The sequence below is a fragment of the Argiope bruennichi genome, chromosome 9, assembly GCF_947563725.1.
Source record: "Argiope bruennichi chromosome 9, qqArgBrue1.1, whole genome shotgun sequence".
In the NCBI taxonomy this organism is placed as follows: Eukaryota; Metazoa; Arthropoda; class Arachnida; order Araneae; family Araneidae; genus Argiope; species Argiope bruennichi.
In genome coordinates, this window is record NC_079159.1 from 104358271 (window position 1) to 104372591 (window position 14321).

The following is a 14321-nucleotide window of genomic DNA, read 5'->3' on the forward strand; positions in this document are numbered from 1 at the left end:
TTTAGCGAGCAATACCTACAGAGTTACGTAGCTCGGAATATCAATGTTTTAGACAATTTTAGACCATTCAAGTAGGCAACTTTATAAAGGATATGTCAATAGGCTCGAGGCAGCCGTTGACTAATAAAAAATAATGAAATTTCTTCATAACTCGGTCAGTTTTAGTCACAGAGGTGTGAACCTGCTTTTGTTTAAACGCTAGTATGTCCAGAATATTCTCCCTAATATAACTGATAGGATTTGGATCAGTATAAAAATTTAGACCTTGTTTTTCCTTCCAGCAATACATTTATTGGCCTAAATAATATAAAATATTTTTTTGCTTTATTTAGAATTATTTTAATACCTTTTTCTAACGATTTAGAAATTAGTTATTGAAATCAAGATTAGAAAGAATAAATATCCTGTACTAACAATATAGCCAATACATGTTAAATACATAATGTTATTTTCTAAGTATAAACGCATATTTATTATGGAAGGTGGAGAGATTGCGGACTTAAATAAATTGTCTCATGCGAAGTAAGAGGATGAAATAAAAAGAGGATTTTAAAACAAGGCTGCCGGACACAAATTACTTCAGAAAAAAATTTAAAATATCTTGCCGTACTGAAAAATTTATCTCACCTACCTACATGCAGAATGCTTGCATAAATTAAAGAACTAATTCATAAATCCTCAAGTATTTAGGAAGCTTTATTTATTCACTTGTATATTCAGAACGGCTTACTCGGGTATTGAAATTCGCAAAGATTCTGAATTCGTAAAAGGCATTTCAGAAGAAAAAATGCGGATCCGATTAGAAGAATAATTTGGAATGTACAGTTTATGCAATGGCATATGACAGAGTATAAATTTTGATAAAATGCTTCATCTGAGCGTTCGAGAGAAAATCTAGCTTTGCTTTTAAATCAGAGGTAAAAAACTTCGATGATTATCAATTAAAATATTTTCAATATGAGGGGTAGATGAAAATTAGCAAACGATTTATTTCACTTTGTGGTATATAAAAGCATTAATAAATTTTAAATTAAGGTGTACGTACACACTTGAAACTTCGGAAATCCCTCAAAATATCGATTTTTTTTATTGTTTAATAATGTTCTCTGATCCTTTAGCTTTCAAACGATACGAAGATGTTGTCACTATTCAGAATATTCCTCGAGTTATAATTATTTTTCTTGAGGTGCTTTCATTAAAAACTCTAGTTACGGTTTTTTAAAACTCATTTTCTGAAGAATGATATTTTTACACTCTGTTGCTTCATTCAAACAATCATAACTCAACAAGAAATGAACCAAATACAATTATTTATATATCAAAATAATCTGTATGAAACAGCAGATATTTTGTGTCTCAATCAAAGTTATATTTATAAAAATAAATTTTTAATAGCTATTTAAATGTTAAAATTACAGAAAAAATCTCGCTTTTTTTAATTCATTGTTAATGAAAAAATTATTAAAAAAAACTATATATTTTTATAACTTGAATGTGGCAGACAACATAAAGACTAATATTAGGCATCATTTCCAACTATAATTGTATGTCTGTACAAATTATAATTTAAGGTATCATGTTTCAAAAATTATACTAATTAGCTCATTAAATATTATTTAATTAATAATTAGTGTAATATGTTTTTCTCCCACTGAAATGAGTTTAAATATATATTAATGACCTACTGTGAAAAAACTGGATTTTTAAAGTTAAAATTTAAAAAAAAAATCTTATAGTGTGTACGTACACCTTAACGTCAAAGAAGTACGATTGAAAAAATGTGAATAATTTCTTTTTACATTTCAATGGCAATTAAAAATATAATACTAATGAGAAGTTTAATTAAGAGGAATGGAAAATTTGTTTGATTTGTGAAAAATATATATGTTAGAAATCGAATCCAATCATTCGAGCTATAGAAATGATTAAAATAATCAATTCGTTTTAAACGTCCAAAACAAAGGATTTTACAACAAAAATTATAAACGGGAAAGAATTACAAAACAAGTTTTAAAAGCACTAATTAAAGTGCTAAAAAAGTTTATTTTCCATTTTAATTTATTATTCATCACTAAAATTATTATGAAATTTAGAAATCAATTTTCACAAAACTCTATCCTTACAGGTGATTCCACTAGAATAGAATCAAAATTTAATTATATCAATAAAATAATAAATTCATAATATATAAAAATAATGCATTGTCATGGTGAATACGAAAATGTACAAAATTTCATAATTCTAAAATATCAAAAAACAAATGAGAATCGATTATAAAATTTCTTTTTTACAAACATAAACAAGAATAAATAAAAATGAAAAAAATGTATAAAATTCCTAGACATTTTTTATAATTTCCCACAGCAATAATACAAAATTAAATAGAAACTGTTGCTGAAACAAATATCTGCTATTTTTTTTGTACCCGTAATAAATTCCAATTTATTAAAAAGTTTGTATGATGACTTTATATGCAATAATATTAGAATAAATCTGAATACTTTATTTAAATATGAATCTCATTTGCATTACAGAGAATTCATAAAATAGGAATAGGAAACGCTATTTACCTTATTCCCCCCCCCATCTCGTCAGAACGTTTATATATAGAAATTTAAATCAAGACTATTCTACTGAAGACTATTCTATTTCTACTGAATTATAGTTAAGCCTCGAGTCACTGAAAGAGAATAATATTTTTCAGTTGAATGAGCTGAAATCTATCGCAGCTGTCCAAAAGAGGTTTAGTTGAAAATGCCACATGTGCATTCCATAATAAATGAAATATTTTTAACCTCATACACAAAGTCTACGATTCGCTTTCTCTTGCAATTAAATTATGAATTGCCCTGAGACTTTTATATAGGAGAAATTTTTTGATTAAAAGGAAAGCACATTTAACAGACATAAGCAAAACAGATGAATGCCTTCAAAAAGCAATTATTGCTCTAATAATTTATAAAAATATGTACTGGCGCTTTTTTTTTCTCAACATTTTTTCAAAATTATCTTTTTCTAAAAAAAATCATTAAAATCTCCTGATGCGTATCGTTCCCAGTCTCTTCTTTATGTTATTAAGGGCTCACAACCGAAGAGGATACTGAATAATTCCCAAAATTAGGAAGCAGATTAGATTAAAATCAGGGAATAGATAATAAAAACTACGAAGTATTACCTGGACTCTTTGGACTCGAGTCATTGAGCCGGAATTATAATGCGATTTTAACTCGACTGCACATTGGGTACTCACAACTTATATAGACAATTGCTCTTATGGCAATCTGCACCAATTTGTGGTTTTTGCCATGTCCCTCTGATTTTAATTGAAAATAATGTTTTGAACAGAGATTCTTACTAATTTTACCTTGTCTTTCTTACTTGAAAAGATATCTCACTCTAATTTATATATATATATTTTTGAAGGACATTGGTATCTTTAATGAAATTGCAATATGCAGTTTTACTCCTACTCTTTAACCCTTTGTGATGCATTACCCTTTAAACTTTAAATTAAAAAAAAGTTGTAGGTAACCTATTTAGGTCTAAAAGAATACACAGGTTAAACTTCGTGGCGAATGTACTCACCACTTTGATTTTGTGGATGTTCCACCAAATTATGCTACTGGAGCTCTGTAAGGTACGATTAAGGGAGTATTGCGGTGACGTGCAAAGATGGGTAAAATCTCTCGCACTTGAAACAACAACAACAACCTCTACTTCTGTACAACTATACTTGTGTAGCAGATTTAGCATGACCCAAGATACACCACAGAGAAGTATGCTCAGATTCGCTATTTGAAGCATTTTTGATGCTGCAGAAAGCCTTTGTTGATTTCACTGAGTCATTTTCAATACAATTAATTCATAATAAAAAAATTAACTACAGTTATATTTAAAATAAAAAAGTTAAAATGCATATAAATAAAAATATTTACTTAATTACATAAAACGAACTTTAGCGAAACTCAAAATAAAGAGCAGAAATCGTCGAGCAGCCTTAAGTAAAGATTACCAAAGCTATTTAAAAACTTCGAGACACAGAGTAAAGGTCTGTCATTTTCAAAAATTCTAATCTTCCACAATAATATTCCAACAGAAATCGAAAACACAGGCCTTCTCTTTCCATCCTAGCTTCCCTCCATGTAACACGATCGGTGCAATGTTCCAGCTGATAGACACATAATTTTATCCCACGATTATACATATGCTTTCTCTTTAAAAAATGTAAAGCAATATAGAATAAATAGTTTCAGTCACAGTCAACAAAATAACGTCGAAAATGTTTTCCAAACAATTATTTTTTTATTAGAAAAAAATTAACAAAATTCCTTGGAAAAATAGGCTTTTATACAACGGACTATAGCTGAAAATTATGGATTTGATTGATTTAAATTGTTTAAAAACAGTTGAAAGTGAATCCTAAACCTATTCCTACCCATTTATAAATGGATTTAACAATTTTAGAAGCGAAGTTAGGTGTTCATGTAAACGCCGTAAAGGGCTTTAGCCTTTAACATGAATTTTATGGATCTGAATCATATACTTCATGATTGAACGTATTTTCGATATAGCTGAGCGTAGAAAGGGATTTTGCATTAGAAAACAATTACATGCATCCGAAATTCACTGAAACAAAAGAAATAATCCTAACTATAATACTGAATTTATGTCAAATATATTACTTAAAGGAAGCAGTAGAAGGAAATACGTTCTCCGAATACTGTATATACATATATAATATGAAATTTTTTATTTCATGCTTCGTAGTTCAATAGAAAGAACTGTTTTCAATTATCAGATAAGAAAACATAGCGCTTTTGCGCATGTGCTAGTTGCTTTTGGTTTCCCAAAAATAGCAACGAGATAAAATATGGAGAAGATAACTTTTTTTTATCAAGCAATAAATAAAGGAATTTTACATTAATTAAATCAACTTTGTACGCAATGACGTTCGAATAAGGCAAAATAGTAGGACACTGAAAATCCATGTCGGAAAAGAAATAAAAAGAAAAATACAACTAACATAGAACTCTGGAAAAACGTTCTTTTTCATTACTTTTCTGTACAGTAAAATAGAATGAGGATTCTTAAATCGCACAATATGCTTTTTAAATCCTTTTCTTTAGTCCTGCTTGGTCCGAAATTTGATACGTCTATGACTAACATGTTTAACTTTTATACAAAATCTCAGTTATCTAGCTTATTTGATTACTGGGTTATCGCGTTTAGTACTTATGAATAGGCAAACAAAGAGACAGTCAATCCATCGATGGACTCGATTCAAAATTTGATGTCTTGAATATACAATTATGGTGATTCAACCTACAATGGTATCTTCAAATTTGCAATTGTGGTGATAAAACGATGCGCCGAATTGCATCTTCTAGATTGCTCCGTCTTTGAGTTATTAAGTTCACATAAAAGTGAACAGATGACAAATTTTCGTTGACAAATTTGGTCAAAACTTAATAGAAATCTTTACTTTTGGTATAAAGATCAAGTATCAAATTTTATCTTTCTAAGTTGTGATGTTTCAGAATTAGCATTAGCAATCATCATCTTAGATAATCCAATTTTTTTTGTTTGGATTCCAATAGGTCTAAAACGTGGAAATTCGTTAAAATTTGGCGAAATATGGAAATAAAAATAAAAGCGAAACTTGAATAGCATGTCTACAAAAAAGAGCGCCAATGTGTGTGTTCTTTATCAGTTGTACTTAAAGATAACGATGTCGAACCGCATAAAAATGATACACGCATTTTAAATTTCTTTTAAACATTTACCTGTTAAGATTTCAAGATTATTGCTGATATGAAGTAATTTCCACATTTTTAAAAGCAAATATATTGTTCTCAGCAGTATATATCAATTAAAATATTGAGACAACTGTCTGCTAGGAATTTAATTGATTCGATGCGAATTAAATCACGAACATATAATGGCTGGTTAGACCGGAGATTACGAAGCCGGACAATTTTGCGTTATCATGTACTTGAGACCAACGTTAATTCATTGTTAGTATTATTCAGACGCGCGATTTTTTTCAATTGCAATTGAACTGTTACAAAGATTTATAGATAGCGACATGATTCATTTCTACAAAGAGTTCATGATCCATTCATGTAAGAGTTTCTACAGACGTCATGCGATTGCATTTTAATTGAAAGAGTTGCTTAAGATGATTCAAAATTCTTTTACTCCAAATATTGCTCTTTTCAAGAAATACACAATTTGTATCATACTTGAAATTTTCTTTATTATTTCACATTCCATGATCAAATTGGTCATGGTGGATTACAATTATATTCATGACTTGCATTGTTCGAAAGAGTTTTGCAAATTCCATACAATCAATTGCATATCAAATGACCGAGCCTCTTAAGATGATTCTCAATTCTTTTACTCTAAATATTGCTCTTCTAAGAAATATACAATGAATCATATTTGAAATTTTATTTATTATTTCATATTTTTCATGATCAGTGTGGTCATAGCGAATCACTATAGTACCTATGATTCACAACAAATGTTGTTACTGCAAAAATGACTAATAAAATGAATTCCGTCACATAAAAAATACTGTTTCTGTTTATCTAATAATTACGGTAATTTGGAACTAAAACGGAAAAACAAATTCTGCAAGTCAAGCCTGTCTCGGATACAGATCTACCAATTTGGTATACATCACATATAGAAATTCATTTCTGTCGTTGCACTTTGGAGCTATCCCACTCACATACTGAAATGTACAGAACGAGGGAAGGTCAACTTCTCGACGGAGTTTAATTTATATTGATGCCGTATTTACAAGCAACTCGAGAGCTATTTTGCGGCTGCAAGTGGCCGATTTAACTCAATGAATGACGTGATTTCGTGATGACTTTCATTTGATAAGTTTCGGGAGATAATTGCATTTTGTTTTGATTTCTAATTATAGATTTTTAGCTTCCTTCTGATTTCTGAATCTGATCTGAATTTTTCTTTTACACATTTTGATTTTTAAAAATTTGGAAGACATTTTACTCGCCATTAAAAGTATTTTGGAAAGTATGACAATTCTTTTTAAACCCTTTAATTACCAAATGTTTTTACTATGAATTTTTCAATTTTGTTTTTTAATTTCCGCGCAAATTTTGACGAAAAATAAGCGCATGAAAGAGAAAAATTATTAATTGATTTAATAAGGAGAGATTTTAATTCCTGTTTTTAGCTGATGTATACAACTTGCTGTTGGAAATACGCTCATCATGTTGTTTCGAATACCATCAGAAAAAAGTCACGTGAAGAATCAGCATGATTTAAACAGTATTTTTTAGTACCGTCGGCTTATAAATTGTTAAATTACGTTTTGTTTAGATTTAACATGATATGATTGTCAAACTGAATTTTCATAAGCCATAAAATTTGCCTTCAGCCATAAAATTTGGATACTTTATTTCGAAAAAAGGGCATAGAAAAAGGTTATTTCCACATAAATTTAAATTTCCCTTTGAATTTTCCCAACATTACACACATTTTCACAACATTAAAGTGCAACTTTAAATATTCTTTACCATCTAAGAAAGTAATATTACGAACGAACATGTTAGTCGACGAAGGCGGATAGAAGTAAATATTTTCATCTTGTGAGTACGTGTATTTAGTTCCGCCACAACCTTCATAACAAAGATAAACAGTACAGTCAATGCCATTAAACCGCTCGTGTTCATTGACAGGAAGTTTCGCCGAAGAAAGCATCGTACTCGAGCTTTTTTTTTCTTCCTTTCCAATATCTCAATCTCACACCTGACTCATACCATTGACCTGGATCTGCCACTAGGAGAGCGCTGTCGGCCAAGGGTAGCATTGTCTGTCTGACTCACCGACTGTTTCAGTTCGATCCAGTTGAAATAAAACGTACACTTCTTTTTAATAATGATCTTGGCCTTTAACATTGTATTGCTGTCTCACTCTGTCACAGTTGGCTTGCAATTCAGACAGCACTTGCTACGACAGCTTTAATTTCCAAAAAACTTTATAATGTTGCTGAATTTTATCTTGAATTATTGAAACAGATTTCCAATGCATATAGAATTAATAATTTTTTTTATGAGAACACGGAACAAACATCAAGGACTTCTGATTAATATTAATTCTTTAATAGCATGCCTTTTAAAACTGAAATTCCGCTTATTGTTTAGAAAATGACTCATTATACTCTTTAATCATTAAAACTTAAATGTATTTGAAGAATATAATTATTATATGAGAAATAAAACGCATTCAGTATAAAGACATGATCACTAACGAAAGTCAAAATATTTCATTCCATCAACTATTTGTTTTTAATTTTAATTAAAGCTGCAAGTCAAAATAAGGTTATCTTTTATAATCATAATAATCTCAAACCTGTTAAGCAAATAGAAAATGTGCGTCGTATTCTTTTGTTGTGAAATTAGTCGAGTTTTATATGTCCTTACTATTTCCGGAGTTGCTCTGTGTTTAATCTTATTATTTTTCTGTTTTTTAAAAAAAGTAATGCGTATAATGTCATTTATTGCATCTTTTAAATTTACCTTCTTGATGCTCGGGAAAAAAAAATGTAATTTTGGTATCGATATTCATTTGCTTGATGACGTACTAAAATTTGAAAATTTTGTACAATTGTTGTTCCACATAAAAGTATATTTAAAAATTTTCTAACTTAATCATCAATTAGTTTATTTACTTTAATTAAATTCTTATTTCACCAGATAGTGAATTTGAAACAAAACTGATTAAAATCTTTCATAATAAGAAAATATATAAAACAAACTAAAATGCAGAAAATACCGAAAACTATTTTAAAAAAATAAATAACGACTTTATTAGTATGGTAAAAACGTAGAGAACAAATCTGAAAGCAAAAACAATGTTGTTGAAACGATTAAAACCATACAATATGGAAATTGATTTTAAAAATACGTTTCTCAAAAAACTCAATGAATGAAGTTAAAAAGATGATTATCTGTGCCATATCAGGTGTCATTATTTGAAAAAACAGTTCATCGGGTCATGAAAGTACTGCGATAACGACAGTTTTCAAATAATCCAGTCGATTTCCCAGCATTCTTTACGTCCAGCATTTTTCCTTGCTATGTCCGAAACAGGCAAAACAAACGAACAAATATCAGTCTGAGTGGCTTGAACCGGTGGAATGTTAAGTTCAATATATACCGATGGAAGCTAAAAATGTCTCATATGTTGATGGTCGATGGCTTAGCAAATGCACTTCATGTAATTCATTTTCTAACGAATCTTGATCAATATGTTATTTTGATTTCATAATAAATAGCTGTCGGCAATATACTTTTTATATGAATACATACAATTCTAAACATTTTTAATGCGTTTATTACTTAATATTTATAAAAATTGTTTAAATAAAATAATCTTACCTAATTAAAAATTCCAAATTGCTTACATTGTAGCAAATCCAGCAAAAAGTATTAAAATTTAATGAATTAAGCTTTAGAAATTCGATTTAAAGCATACCATTTTTATCTGAATATTTCTGAAGGCTTCAAAATAGCTTTCAATTCTAGATTGTGAAAGTAAATGTTTAAAAGTCGACCAGATAATGGCTAAATCGCCATATATTTACAGAATGATTGTTGAATAAACTATGCAGATAAAGACAACTCTCAGATAAAAAAATCCACCAGAATTTTTTTTTAGAGACTTTTTCGTATGCCTTTTCATAATGTTGCGTCATATTTTCTTACTAGAAGACGTGCCCGTATAGGTGGGCTGTTATCTTGTTCGCAATATCTCAGATCTAAGTTTTAGATTTACTAAATGAAATTTAAAGTGGAAAATCTCATGCACATTGGAAGAATTCTTAAATAAAAATATTATTTGAAGTACACTTTAGATGTAAATATGTGGCAACATCAGCAGGTTTGTTTCCTTACAATGGGATTTTCTTTATATATAATATCTGTGAGCACTCAAATTAAAATTAATTACTAAAATCGACAATAGAAAAATGTACCACTAAGAGAAAAATACAACATAAAAGTAATGCAGGAAGAAAACATTAGTAATAATAAAAATTGTGACTTCAGCTCATTAACATTCCTGGCAATCCAGCATAAAAGAACATTAAAAAAATGTGAAGTTTATGATCCCATTACTAATTTTTATTCATTATTAGCTTATTTATACAGCTATAAATCAGTCCAATTATATGTGAAAATAGTCTGTATCAGTTGCTATATGCCAAAACAGAAATTGGGATTTCGTATCCGATAATAAGACAGACCAAAAGGGCGGGAATTTTCTTAACTCCGCCCAGCGTTACAAATGTTGGTGAACGATTATATATACTGACAGCAAGAAACTCGAATATGTATTTTGATATATTCCATTAATTAACTGAATCCAAAATGTATAATGATTATATAATGGTATGCAAGGCCACATACTATTTCATCTATTTGGTTGTATTTTGGAATCAACTATATTAACATACATGAGGACAAATATATAGTCTACATGTTGAATGATTTAATTTAATTAAACACTAAACTTCATTTTTCTAATGGCATTTTTGCTTTATTACCAGAAGCGTACCTACATAAAATGGCGCCCAGAGTAAAAATCAAAATGGTGCATCATCTCAATTTTTTAATTACAGTCTTAATATTATTACTGTAGCCCTTATATTATTAAAGGGGGAATCTCAATGCACATTTTGTGTGTTTTTTATATCAAAATTACAACAAAATAAATTCATTCCAGCTCAAAATATAGCAAAAACATCCATTAAATTGCTCGTTTCTTTTTCCGTCCGCGCCTTTTCCCATTACACAAAAGCTTTTTTCCCCTTAATTTCTTTACATAGTACTTTTATTATTAATAAAATTTATTAATATTTAAATTCAGTTTAATTTATTGTAATTCTAAGCAATCTGTTAGGAATTTCAAATTTATTGTAATTCTAAGCAATCTGTTAGGAATTTCAAATTTATTGTAATTCTAAGCAATCTGTTAGGAATTTCAAATTTATTGTAATTCTAAGCAATCTGTTAGGAATTTCAAATATATTGTAATTGTAAGCAATCTGTCAGGAATTTCAAATATATTGTAATTGTAAGCAATCTGTTAGGAATTTCAAAACATTAATTGTGCTTTTACTGATAACTAAAAATGTTTTATGGACAGAAATAGGATCTTTCGAATTTAATATAAATAAGTCAGATTTTACATTTATCAAATACTACTCCATGATTCCTTTATATAATGGAGAAATATTTACTCTTATTAATAAAAAAAAAATAGTATTTTTCAACGTTCACAACTCGTTGTCTATGTCAGAAATGATGTAGGCGGAACTTAAATAGTAACTTGAATCTCAAAATTAACTTAGGTAACTGAATAAATAGAACTACTGAAATGAGTTCGTTTTCAAGAATAAGTAAATTTATCGTCATGCAATTAATCTGTTCATTTATCTTATTATGCCTGGAGGTTAAGAACCTTAAGATCAAGAACTCCTACCACTCTCAAGAAATCTGCAAAATCATTTTTAAGAAGTTTGTTTTAGTTCTGAAGAATAAGGATAAAAAAAATACTCTTTTTTTAAATTTAATTTATTTCATAATTGTGTACCCTCTGGTAATGGCACCCAGGGCACTTGCTCTGCCTGTCCTTACACTAATTACTTCACTGGCTATTAAGGAAATATATATAAAGACAAACAGATAAAAATTACCACAAAAATAATTTAGTCAACCTCACTAATGTCTGATACAAAGAGAAGAATCAAAATCTCGGTTCGAATTTTTTGGCGGTAAGTTATTTTCTTTTAGCGCATATTCCGGATATGACTAAGTTAAATGATTTGAGTTAAAACATCTTATCTATTTTGTTTGTCGTAAGTAATTGTCGAAGCTAAATTTATAACTGAAAAAAAAATTCTTTGTACAAAATCATTCTATTACAATTGCAACAAAAAAGATAAAAGAAACATCCGGTTTCAGTTCTGACATTCTCTGGAATTGTTTCAATAAGGTATCGCTATCCCTTAAATTAGAAGGTATTTTTAAATAAGGATGCGGAATTTTATTTATGAATGAAAAAATAAACGAATAAATCAATAGTTATTGCAAAAAAACCAAATAATGATGGCAGGAAAAAGTCTACAGAAATTAAGTGTAAAAAGTAAATACAAATAATTATTTGCTGCTTTTGAAATTTGTTTTAAGGCATTTTCAATTCATTTTCTAATTTTTTTAAAAAGCGTAATTAGCTCGTTTCAACTTTTAAAAAGGAATGCCATTACTATATAAGGACAATGTTAATCTAATCATTTAGGGATTCATTTCAAACAGTGGAACAATCAGCAATTGCTTCATTTTTATTCGTTATGTCATTAGTATTATCTACATTATTAAAATAAAAGAAGAATACATTTCTATTACTGGTTACAGTTAGGACGTATGATTGGAAATTCAGTTACACATAAAAAAATCTTGTAATGTTTTTTCTGCCACTATCTGTAAATGTTAATAAAATATTTGATTATATCAAGAATTTTGAGTTGCTGTTCTAAACCCGTATTTTCAATACTTGAAATTCATTTACCCAATTTAGTTTTTTGAGATAGCACTGCTATTCTAAAGTTAGAAAAACCAGCTGAAAAAAATTGGTTTGGTGAGAATTACCATTTTCTTAAACTCTGGTGGGGAGGGGGTGTTGATTGGAATTTCTGTTTACAAGCTTTGTATTCAATTTACTAACATGCGAATCCAAGGTCAATTTTTTCTCTTTACAAATAAGCACACAATAAAGGCATCACAAATAATTTTCTAACACCAAAGAGTTGAGCTGTTTCATTTAGTTATTAAAAATAACTGTTAAGACCAGAGTTAGAAAAACACTGGTCATTATGAAACTGCCATATACACTAACTGTAACTTTAATCATACAATTAACTGTACTACTGCTAACAAACAATTAACTGTATAATTGTACAGTCAACTTTTGCAATGGAAAAATAAAATAAATTATTTTAATAGAAAATTAAACAGAGAAAAAAAATAGAATTTACTAAATCCCTCCATTTTATATTTATCTCAAAAAATTACTGGTTGCACAACAGGCAAAGACCTTTTTTCAATTAAGATCTAAAGTTTTCTTCTTAGAATACAGTACAAATATCAGTTTTTAAAGAATTTGTTTATACCCTCTTATAGACCCTCGGGGGGGGCACCTCGAAATGAGGATGAGATGCTTCCGGCATGGTGGTTGGATCTCGCCACCCTGGAGGGTACACTAATAGGTGGGGGATCTGGCTCCTCCCATCGATGACGGGACGTACTTCCTTCGGGGAGGGTTGTACCGTGGCCGGTGACGGCCCTTAGGACTCAACCACAGTTCCCGCCAATTGCTGTTGCGGCGGTCCGGTCATTCAGTTTTATGGTTTAAATCCGTGTGCCTTAGGGCGGGTCGGAGAGTTAGATGGTTGACTTATACCGTCTTATATTCTACATTCTTGTATTCTTTCGATTGGTCGGATTTCTCTGTCTTGGCTATCATCTTGTATTTAAATTTAAATTTTAATATCATCGTGTAAGCCGAGTTATAAAGATTGAAAACTCATCCTATTCATTTTATGCTTTTCATTATGCATTCAGTAGTAAAAATAGAAAAAGAGAAAATTTATTTCTGCTATAGTTAAAAATAACAGCAGAAAGAAGTATAAAAAGAAAAATTATCGAATGAAATTAATATTTTTTTAACACGTTAAGCGCCCCGTCAGTCAGCGATGACTGACATTGAACTTTCCATTCAGGCCACGTCAGACACTGACGACTGACGTTAATTTTCCCTACAGACAGCGGCAGCCGAAAGTGATTGAGGTATAAAATGCGATATAAAACAAAAAGAATGACATCATATTCATAAATTAATAAAAGCGTTAATAATGAAATGATAAGAAATAATAATTTTTATCCGAATCTTTTAATGAATATCATTAAAAACGTTAAACATCTTGTAAATAATATGAATCTAAACATCGAGATCATAATTGGAAACTTCAAGGTAGTCGAAAAGTGGTAATCTCGGGTTACTGAAATGAATAGTAATATCAAATTCTGGAATATCAACACAGCATTTTACAAATCTAACAAATACAAATCTAGCATCTAACAAATAAGTAATTGGCCACTGCAAGACATATTTAACAGAAAAATCGATTCAATCAAAATCAGTGGGAGTGGTATACTCGAAACTTTCTTATACTCTCAAATAAAGGTGTAAGTACTCACATTTTTATTTTCAGAATCGTACATATG

At 29.4% G+C, this 14321-nt stretch overlaps 1 protein-coding gene across 3 annotated transcripts in view; it reads right to left on the reverse strand.

Moving 5' to 3' along the window:
• LOC129984583 (adenylate cyclase type 2-like) overlaps nt 1-14321 on the reverse strand; it is a 150767-nt gene that overhangs the window by 95929 nt on the left and 40517 nt on the right. Inside the window, exon 1 of one of the 3 annotated variants that reach the window (XM_056094501.1) lies at nt 9417-9436. The exons of the other annotated variants lie outside the window; for them this stretch is intronic. The gene's annotated coding sequence lies outside the window, so the exon portion shown is untranslated. Of the gene's footprint in view, nt 1-9416; nt 9437-14321 lie in introns of those variants that run through there. 3 annotated transcript variants of the gene reach the window in all.